The sequence below is a fragment of the Sinocyclocheilus rhinocerous genome, unplaced genomic scaffold, assembly GCF_001515625.1.
Source record: "Sinocyclocheilus rhinocerous isolate Xijiao unplaced genomic scaffold, SAMN03320098_v1.1 scaffold1432, whole genome shotgun sequence".
NCBI classification, from domain to species: Eukaryota; Metazoa; Chordata; class Actinopteri; order Cypriniformes; family Cyprinidae; genus Sinocyclocheilus; species Sinocyclocheilus rhinocerous.
This window is the reverse complement of record NW_015640435.1, coordinates 764,429-775,035: the sequence shown is the minus strand read 5'-3', so window position 1 is coordinate 775,035 and position 10,607 is coordinate 764,429.

The following is a 10,607-nucleotide window of genomic DNA, read 5'->3' as shown; positions in this document are numbered from 1 at the left end:
AAAAAAAAAAAACTAAGTACAACCCTAATTCTAGAAAAGTTGGGACGTTTTGTAAAATTATAAAATCTGTGATCTGTGTTAATCCTATTTAACTTTTATTTAATTGACAAAAGTACAAAGAAAAGATTTCAAAAGTTTTCACTGACCAACTTAAATGTATTTTGTAAATGTAAACAATTTTTTTTATTTTGAAGTCTGCATCACTCTCCAAAAAAGTTAGGACAGAGGCAAAATAAAAGTGAAAAGGTTATAGAATAACCAAATAAACTGTTTTGAAACAGTTCACAGCTATCAGGTGAATTGGTAATAGGTGAGGGTATCATGTTTGGGTATAAAAGGAGCTTCTCAGTCTTTGCAGGCAAAGCTGGATCATAGCTCACAATTTGTTTATATTAACAAAATAAAATTAAGTTGGCCAGTGAAAACATTGGGCTCGCCATAATAAATAGAGATAGCTCTTACTTTTTCCTTGGAAATGCACGCTTCAAACAGAACAGTCAATGAAGACGAAGAAGAGAATGATGTGTGCTCCCGGCGCCTATTTATACTATAGTCGCACCGGTAGTGACGTCATGGCTGTTGCCGGCCAACGAGTTGGTGTTTTTTCAATGTATGCTTCAGACACGGGTCACGACGAGGCGTTCCCCATAGCGACCCGTAGAGGACGCAGTTCGAAGTTCCCATGAAAGGGAACACATTTTAAAATATATTCAAATAGAAAGCATTTTTTTTTTTTAAATGGTAGATTTACTTTTTGTACTGTATTTTTTAAACAAACAAATGCAACTTTTTTTTTATTTTTATTAATCCATTAACAAATCTCATTTACCTTTTTTTTAATGGTAGTGTATATTATAGGCTATATTTTATTTATAATATATAGGCCTATATTAAAAGCATGTGTTTTAACCCAAATATAACAGCCCACATTAGCTCATACATAATTATTATTTTTTTTTTAAATGTCATTGAATGCCACATGACATTCATCATATATTTGATTTGACTGGACTTGAAATATCATTATCATTAGTTTCCCAGGGAGCAAAAAAAGCCACGTGGATATAAAGTAGGCTATATTTGTGACCTTTGAATAAACTCTTTAGAAATTTGGCATTCAACCCAACCGCAGCCAATCTGCAAACAAAAAGCTATTATATAAATTTTTCTAAACAAGAAAAGGCATCTCATGCTTTATCGTGTCTAAATGCATACTATTGTTTTGACAGGCAGCTGCGCTACAAAAAGTCAATGGAACACTGAACTAAAAAGTCGTTGCTAAGGAAATTATACACCGTCTAGTCTAGAAGCGGGAGTATTGGTGTAAACTAGCAGCTAACACTAACACTACTACACTGGCCGCGAATGGTGGGACACGTTATGTTAAAGCACATAGATCTCGTTATAATCAGTCGTTCAGTAATGGAGCGCAAGCGCTACAGTAAATGGATGCCGCATTCTATTTCTGACGCATTCCATGCGCTTGCGCTACCGACAAGTTGACAAATTGATACAGAAAGTGCGCTTTGATGCATCCAGTGTAGAGATGGCGTTAGGATGTGGCAGACCATTTCCTTTGCAAGTTTCAGCTCATACATCTTTGGTGTAAACTCGCCTTAACCAAACGCCCCCCCAAGAACACCTCAGCGCCCCCCTTTCAAAAATATTGCTTCCAGCACCCCCGTTGAGAAACAATAGACTATTGGCACAACCCTATCGTAGGCATGATGTTCTTTTTGTGGAATTGGGTATTAGGTTTCCATCAGATGTAACAGGGCCCCTGTCTTCCACACAGTACCACTTTTGACTCTTCAGACCACCAAACATTCTCCTGAAAACTTTGAGAATTATCAAGGTGTGTTTAGTCAAAATTCAGCCAGGCTCAATGTTCTTAAGGTTAGCAGTGGTTTTCGCTTTGCTACTCTTCTATGCATGCCATTTTTGGCCAGAGTCTTTCAGATAGTGAAGTCATGAACAGTGAACCTTATACACAGTAAAATCCCCAGAGTTAAATCAACTCTGCTCACAGTACATATTGTCCCAATCTACAGAGTGTTAAAGTAACACTGAAGCCGAGTTAAAGTTAATGGGATAATTAAGCAATTGATTAATTGATGAGTGAGCATTATTAAAGAAAACCCGCTGTTAACAATGTTGAAGATGAACAACTACTGCTCAGGCTTTTAGACATGAAAACATATCACATAATCCTCAACAGTGGTAACTCTGCCAACTAGTAACTCTTCAGTGTTACTTTAACACTCTGTAGATTGGGACAATATGTACTCTGAGCAGAGTTGATTTAACTCTGGGGATTTTGCTGTGTAGATGCAAGAGAGACTTGCAGTTCCTTCAATGTTGTCCTTTGGTCATTTGTGACTTCTTAAATGTGTCGTCGCTAAGCTCTTGGAAGAATTTTGGAAGTTCAGCCACTTCTGGGTTCGCTATTGTGCAGAGTTCTTTTTTTTGTGTTTGGAGATAATGGCTCTCACTTTGGTTCTTTGGAGTTTAAGAGTCTATGAAATAGCTTTGTAACCCTTCCCAGACTGAGTTTCCGGTTCTTAGCTGAAAGAAGAGGAACCCGGTGTGGTCTTCTGCTGTTGTAGCCCATCTGCTTCGAAGTTTGATGTCTTGTGCATTCAGAGATGCCCTTCTGCATACCTTGGTTGTAACAAGTGGTTGTTTGTGTTACTGTTGCCTTTCTATCAGCTTGAACCAAGTCTCCTCTGACCTCTGGCATCAAAAGGCATTTTCACCCACAGAACCTTTTCTCTTTTTCAAAACTTTTCTCTTTTTTTGGACATTTTTACAGTGTGAGAAATATATCCCTGCTCTAACGCAGCCTGCATCAGCTATCTGCCGCAAACAATGAACAAACGTTAGCCAATTACATTATGGCCCAGAGGTCTTGTCCTTGTGTTCAGGGACCGAACTCTACCTCTGCCTACGTGGGTTCGTTTATCACAGCCATGTACCTCTCTATTCATCAACCCAGCATTGTCACATGAGAGTCAAATAGGACCTTGGTGTTTTGATTTTGTCCTGCTAGTCAATCACTGACTACATCTAATTTCGATTCACCTTTGGCTGTGTGGGCTTGCCTCTCTCACTCTGACAGAAATATCTCAGTGTGTCTGTCAAGGTCTGTGCGAGAGTGATCCATTCATCTCATAAGTCGCTCATCCTCATAGAAATGTTTGTTAAGGAGGCTTTATTTCCCCAGACTCCAATCCTACACTCCATCACAGATATAATTGCGCTTTATGAAATGATTACATCAGTCAAGAGCTCAGACTGATGGATTTTCCAACCGCAGGGACCTTGTTTATTTTCACAACGTCAGAGCAATGAAGTTAGGAATCATGTCATTAACTGAAGACTACAGTGAAGAGTAAATTTATCCTTAATTTCCCTAATGGTTGGCTCACTAATTAATCTGGGAAAACAAGTAAACTAAAGGAATTAAAACATTGCTCACTATAAATGCGCTCCCCACCTGTTTAAATTACATATAACCTAAGCATAAAATATGACTGCTGCTAGATATTCACAGCGTTAACTACCACATTATCATCCCTTAACAATCAATATACTGCTACTAACAACTACTGAGTGTGTAGACAACACACCACACACATAGCTTTTTTTTCTTATCGATCGTCTTGTTTTTTTGCTTATGCAACCAGATACACTAATAAGTAAATAAAGTAATAGGCTGTCATTAGCCAGAGCAGATGCCATATTTTATTTGACGTAAATGTAAATGATGCCATGAGGGACCAACAGTTTGTTCAATATGTCATACTATCCAAGTTGATGTGTAATTTTCAGAATGCATGCTTTTTGTCCTTAGGAAATTGTGGAAAGACAGATTTCAATGTTTCAATGTCAGCTGAACAATCGACCCCCAAGTACTATACACAACAGTATGACATTGTATTGACTATACTTCTCTCATATACTTCATGTCTCAAATTTAATATGGAGTCAACATTGACTTGGCTCTATACACAGGACAAAGAAGTTGCATTTCTTGGAAAAGAAAAATGAAAAAAGGAACCGTGCTGCCTAACAGTCTGACACGCTGAGCTGTGGTGCTCTTATGTGGGCGATGAAAAATATTGTCAACACATTACCCTCTTTTACTCCCATTCATTTCCTGTGCTATAAATAATAAGTACAAAAATAAAACTGTAATGTTAAAAGAAAAATATGCAATATGAAAATTCAATTTTTCATTAACATTAAGTCTTCAGGTTAAGTTTCCCACTGTAGAATTTCTTAGGGTAGGGACAGATGTGATTTATTTATTTATTTAGCAAAAACAACACTGAAAAGTTTTCATTTGCTTGAACCTGTCTAGCATTTATGTAACTACTATGCACTTCTATAAGACTTTAGTCTCTTCAGACCCAACGATTAGTGAAAGCAGTGCTACACCTGTGCAGAATGAAGATGTCTCTAATCAATTTTCAAATGTTTTAAAACATGACAAGCAGCAAAGTGGTCAAGGACGTCACGTAAGAAAACATCTAAAAACAGCACAGGCACATTTAAATGCGAATCATGTGAATGATGAATTTCATGTGAATGACCGCTTATTCACATGACACAGCAGTAGGTGAATTTTCTCAAAATTACCCTCCAAAAAGTAGCCTTTTGTTTCAGTTGTTTGTATGTGAATATTCACTTCATCCAGCACTGTTAGTTCTTATGTTATCTCGATACTGCCTGTTTTACTGCCTGAGAAACCGCTTCAGATGATTTAGTGAGAGAGCATTCCAAAATGTTGTGAATCAATTCAAACCATTTTGCAAACCTGTTTGGCCAGTTCACTGAAAAGAAAGAATCGACTGGCATGATGATTTCACAAATTATTGTTATCGCTGATTCATTGAACAGAAATTCGTACAAACTTTTTAAATTCAATATATTCATACCTGTGGAAAACATGAAGACGCATCTTGACTTGTGCAGCCGCATGGAGAACACCGATTTCGTGAGTGTTCAACAAGAGCGCCAAAAGCGCCATCTAGTGGAGTGGCGGTGTTGTAAATCCACTACTTTTAGCGTACAATCGAGCGTGGTGCAAGGCTTTCTGAGTCTGTTATTTGTAGCTTTACAAAACCACTTTTTATGCTGCTTGATATTACAAGCTGGTATTTCTTTTTAGATTATTTTAATGTATGTTAATTATAACACTTTGTAGCACAAATGTGACCCTGGACCACAAAACCAGTCATAAGGGTCAATTTTTCGAAATTGAGATTTATACATCATCTGAAAGCTGAATAAAAAGCTGGATAAATAAGCTTTCCATTGATGTATGGATTAATTTGTTAGGATAAGACAATATTTGGTCGAGATACAACTATTTGAAAATGTGGAATCTCAGGGTGCAAAAAAATCAAAATATTGAGAAAATTGCCTTTAAAGTTGTCCAAATGAAGTCCTTAGCAATGCATATTACTAATCAAAAATTAAGTTTTAATATATTTACAGTAGGAAATTTACATAATCTTTACTTAATATCCTATTGAGTTTGACCCATACAATGTATTTTTGGCTATTACTACAAATATACCCCAGCGACTTAAGACTGGGTTTGTGGTCCAGGGTCACAAATAGTTCAGTCTTAGAAACAGTCTTCTAGTTATTTACCTTATAGCCTAGTGGCTGATAGTCTCGCGCATTCGGGCTGGCTGATTATGTAAAATAATTTTTGAAGTAAATTAATTATGATGACTGGCTGTTTTTATGTAAAATAATTTTTGATGTAAAACAATTTTATGTTATGAAATAATGTTGTTTTCTTACATAAACTATAGGCCTACAACAGAAAGATATGGTTACAGCCTTGATGTACAATGATGACTTCAGTGATATAGCCTACCAACCATAAATTAATATCAGGACAAATAGGTAGTGTGTTCATTGTTTTATTTCAAAAGTGAATATGATTAATCTAAAATAGCCAGGACTGCTATTTTTTTTCTTTCTTTTTTTTCAACTCCTCAAAATGTAGGCCTACTGTCTACATTGGTAAAAATGTAAATTCTTTATCATCAAGATGAAATAGTTCTTCAGAAAGTACTAGAGTACACTATGTTCTTTAACCAGAAATCAACTCATTTTCTTTCTACAACCATCATTGGTTGTGGGGTGATGGAGATTTACCATCATTTAACTTCATCACTCCCCCGATGTCACAGTTGCAAATCTTTGTGGGAGTCGCCTCCCTGATGATGTGAGTAGCAATTATTGAGTAAATTGAGACAAAGCTGCGGGAGCACTGTTGATAGGAGTCGCTGCAAGTGTCTGAGAGGAGGTGTAGAAGGCCATGGGAGTTGACTCCCACAGTCTTATGACGACAAGTTGCGTGATGAGGTTAAATGCCCTGGAATTTGCACCATTCTAGAGCTGATGGAGCCACTTGGATAAATTGCACAACATCTGCGGAAATCAGATGCTCTAAGACTTGCATCTAAGAGGTGTCCTAGATGACTGAGAATCTTTAGACAGCAATTGTATAATCTTCAAGACACTGGGAAATGAAAATACTGTACATCATGAGAATGAATGCTCATCACACATGAAGTTGTACATCGATTAGATACAGTATAGTAACATATACAATTAAGCCAAAACGACATTAAACACATCTTGAAAAAACTATGAAAACACGTATGCAATTAAATCTAGAATATGGCTAACAGAATAAGTCAAAATGAGCAAAGAACAATTTCTTAAAGGTTACATATCATGAAAATCTGATTTTCCAGGTTTTAAGTGCTATAATCAGTTCCCCGGGGCATCTACCAACCAAGGAAACGTGAAAAAGATTAACCCATTAACTTTGTTTGGTGCATCTACCAACCAAGGAAACGTGAAAAAATTAACCCATTAACTTTGTTTTGGTAAGCCTTTTTATGCAAGATCTGAGAAAACAAGCTCGTCAGATTTCGCTCCCTTGGTGATGTGACAAAGGGATCTCATTATAATATTACCGCCCCTTAATCTGTAAGTTTCCACCCATGGTGCCATCATTTTGATTTTGCAAGCAACAACGGTGTACCAGCTCTAACGCCATGGCGAACGTTTGAGCAAAACATGCTAACTGTTCTGCCTTTGGCTGCACAGACGAGCACAGAACAATATTTAGAGCCTCAGAGGAGACAAGAGAGCAGTTGATTTATTCATTTATTTACTGTATATTGCTGCTGCCACACATATCTAAAATAAACAAGCGATTTATTTCCCAGCTGTTTACCTTCACAGACATAACCGACTGTTTTTGTAACTCATGTGTGTTTTTAACGTAAACTTGTGTGTGAATGATAACTTAGTTTAGTACTTACATGCTGTGACAGCCGCTTTCTGTCCATGTGTTTCGGATGTGTGACCTCAGAAAACCGTATATATCTGAAGTTTAAACTATTATGGTTTAAAACTCATGGGATCTGTGGAGTGTTTTGAGCTGAAACTTCACAGGCACATTCTGGGGACACCAGAGACTTATATTACATATTGTAAAAAGGGGCATAATATGTCTCCTTTAAAGAAATTGTTCACTCAAAAATCTAAATCTACTGAAAATGTTACTCACTCTCAGGCCATCCAAGATGTAGAAGAGTTTGCTTCTTCATCAGAAGAGATTTGGAGAAATTTGCTAACCGATGGGTCTGCAGTGAATGGGTGCCATCAGAATGAGAGTCCAAACAGCTGATCAAAAAAAAAAAATAAATACATCACAATAATCCACAAGTAATCCACACCACTCCAGTCAATCAAGTAATGTTTTGTAAAGCGAAAAGCTGCGTGTTTGTAAGAAACAAATCAATCAAGACATTTTTAACTTCAAACCATAGCTTCTGGTTAAAAAACGACTTCTCTATCATAATATTGCTTTCTAGTGAAAAAGTCATCTCGTCTGAATCAGGAGAGAAATATGTACAGATCAAGCACCATTTAGAAGACTGTCCAAAAGAGTTCTAAACAAATATGTTGGTGGATTTTGGTGTGAGAGGAGACAACAGAAGATGGACTTTTTTTACTGGAGGAAGCGTTATTATGGATTATAGACGATGGTTTAAAGGTAAAATGTCATAATAATGGATTTTTTTTAATGAATATGCAGCTTTTCGCTTCACGAGACGTTAACTGATGGACTAGGGTTGTGTGGATTACTTGTGGATTATTGTGATGTTTTTATCATCATAAAAATCACTCATTCTGATGGCACCCATTCACTGCAGAGGATCCATTGGATAGCAAGTGATGTAATGTTCTCCAAATCAGTTCCCATGAAGAAACAAACGTATCTACATCTTGGATAACGTTTAGCAAATGTAACTATTATTAGCAAACCGACTGAAGTAGGTTTGTATGCATTGCATTATTAAATGACAAACAGTAAAACTGTTAAGAAACTCTGAAATCTACAGTCACCAAAATGTTATATTTATGTTATGTTATGTTATGTTATGTTATGAGTTTGACAGGCCTTATTCATTTGTCCAATAAAATAAAGTGTCAGTTTCATCTTTGCATGGCCAGCTGCTGATGGCTAGAGGGCCATTAGAATAATTAGATAATGAGATTGCCTGGTAGATCAATAAAATATGATTAGCATAGTGCGACTGGTGTTCTAAAACAAAAATCAGTCATCTTCATATGAATTTATGCCCAACAGGTTGTGCCAGATGCCCGAAAAGACAACTAAACTGTTTAGTGTGATGCTGAAGCAAAGAAGCTCTTAATGAATGTTTCATTGCAGATTATTGATCCTTCTGGTCAGGCCTGAGGGTGAAAAACAATGCATCAGAATACAGGTCTTTATATTGTGATGCTAAATAGGCTATTTAGGCCAGTGGAATATGATTAAAGTGAATAAATTAAAATAAATTATATGATATGGGGCCTTGGCAAGAGATTAAACAATCACATTCTGGTCTTTTTTTCCTGTTACTATATTTTCTTCACTTTCGACAAGTAAGTTTTGAACAGGGTCTTGCTTTACTCATTTTAACCTTATAAAGCATACTGATCTCTAAGGCCTCTAAATTATCAACATGATCAAAACTCAGAATCTTTCTTTTTTGGCCATATAAATATCAGAAACTGCACCAAACTGTGTTTTTTTTCTCTCTCCATGGTTCTCTTTGAAGACTATTTTAAATCCATTGGTGCTTTGTGCTAATTCACCTGTGAAATGCAAGACATATTGGTGGTAAAGGCTTCAGATAGCTATTTTAGAGCTGATGTCTTCATCACTTGCTCACACTGTCCATACACACACATTCACATGCTCACTCACTTCAAATCTTGTCATGGGTTGAACACACATTAACTCGATTATGCAGTTGCACTCATGCAGCACCTAAAATCAAAATAACTTTTCCTCTATAAGGAAGGAAAGAGGTTTCAAAAATAACTTAGTAGGCAGATACACAGGAACAACCTCAAATACCAGAAACTTAGTAAATAAGATACACGTTCTATTTGTTTTCCAAATCAGGTCGAATGTTTTCCACCTCTAGTATAGGGGCTGACCCTCAAAGCTTGCATAGCTGCAGCCAATCAGATGTCACTCTATAATACAGGCCACACATAGTGTGTACTATGAGACATGAAGGCGAGGTTAACATTTGCAGAAAACAGTAAATCGTCTCGGTTACGTATGGTAACCCTCGTTGCCTGATGGAGAGCTCTGGTAGCAAGCTCTACACCCTGCCAGTCTCCTGAGTCAAAGAACTGACGTTCAGAACTCTAGAAGAAACTGGTTCCATTCGTAGATTATAAAATCTAGCAAATGTATTAGGTGTAGCCCAACCTGCAGCTCTACAGATATCTGCTAGAGAGGCCCCGTTCACCAGGGCTGATAGGCTGTTAGGATCGCATCCACAATCCAGTGGTAGATCCTTTGTCTGGAGACAGCACTCTCCTTCTGCCATCCTCCAAAGCAGATAAAGAGCTGTTCAGAACGTCTGAAACTTTGAGTGCGATCTAGGTATGTGCATAGGGCTCGCACTGGGCACAACAGAGACAGGTCGGGGTCCCCTTCTTGGAAGGGGATAGCTTGCAATGTTATCACCTGGTCCCTGAAAGGAGTGGTGGGAAACTTGGGCACATATCCCGGCCAAGGTCTCAGGACAATGTGAGAGTCTGCCAGCCCAAACTCCAGGCATGATTCGTTAACAGAGAGGGCTTGGAGATCCCCCACCCTCTTCACAGAAGTGAGCGCAGTCAGGAGGGCCGTCTTCATCTCTGTAAGGCCTGCAAGACGGTGAGACCCCAAGAGGTAATGAGACATGGCCTCGGAGGGTTCAACCTCCAGGCGCCTCTGAGGAACCTAATAACCAGATCGTGCTTCCCCACCGATCTGCCTCACACGGTGTCGTGGTTAGCCGCAATCATGGCCACCTAAAGTGTAGAAGCAGACAGGTGCATGTCCAGGCCTCCTTGGAGGAAGGAGAGCACAGATCCGATGCCACATCTCCGAGGGTCCTTTCCCTGGGAAGAACACCAATTCACGAAAACGCGCCACTTCAGGTCGTACAGCCGCCTTGTTGAGGGGGCTCTGGCCTGAATAATGGTATTCACCACTG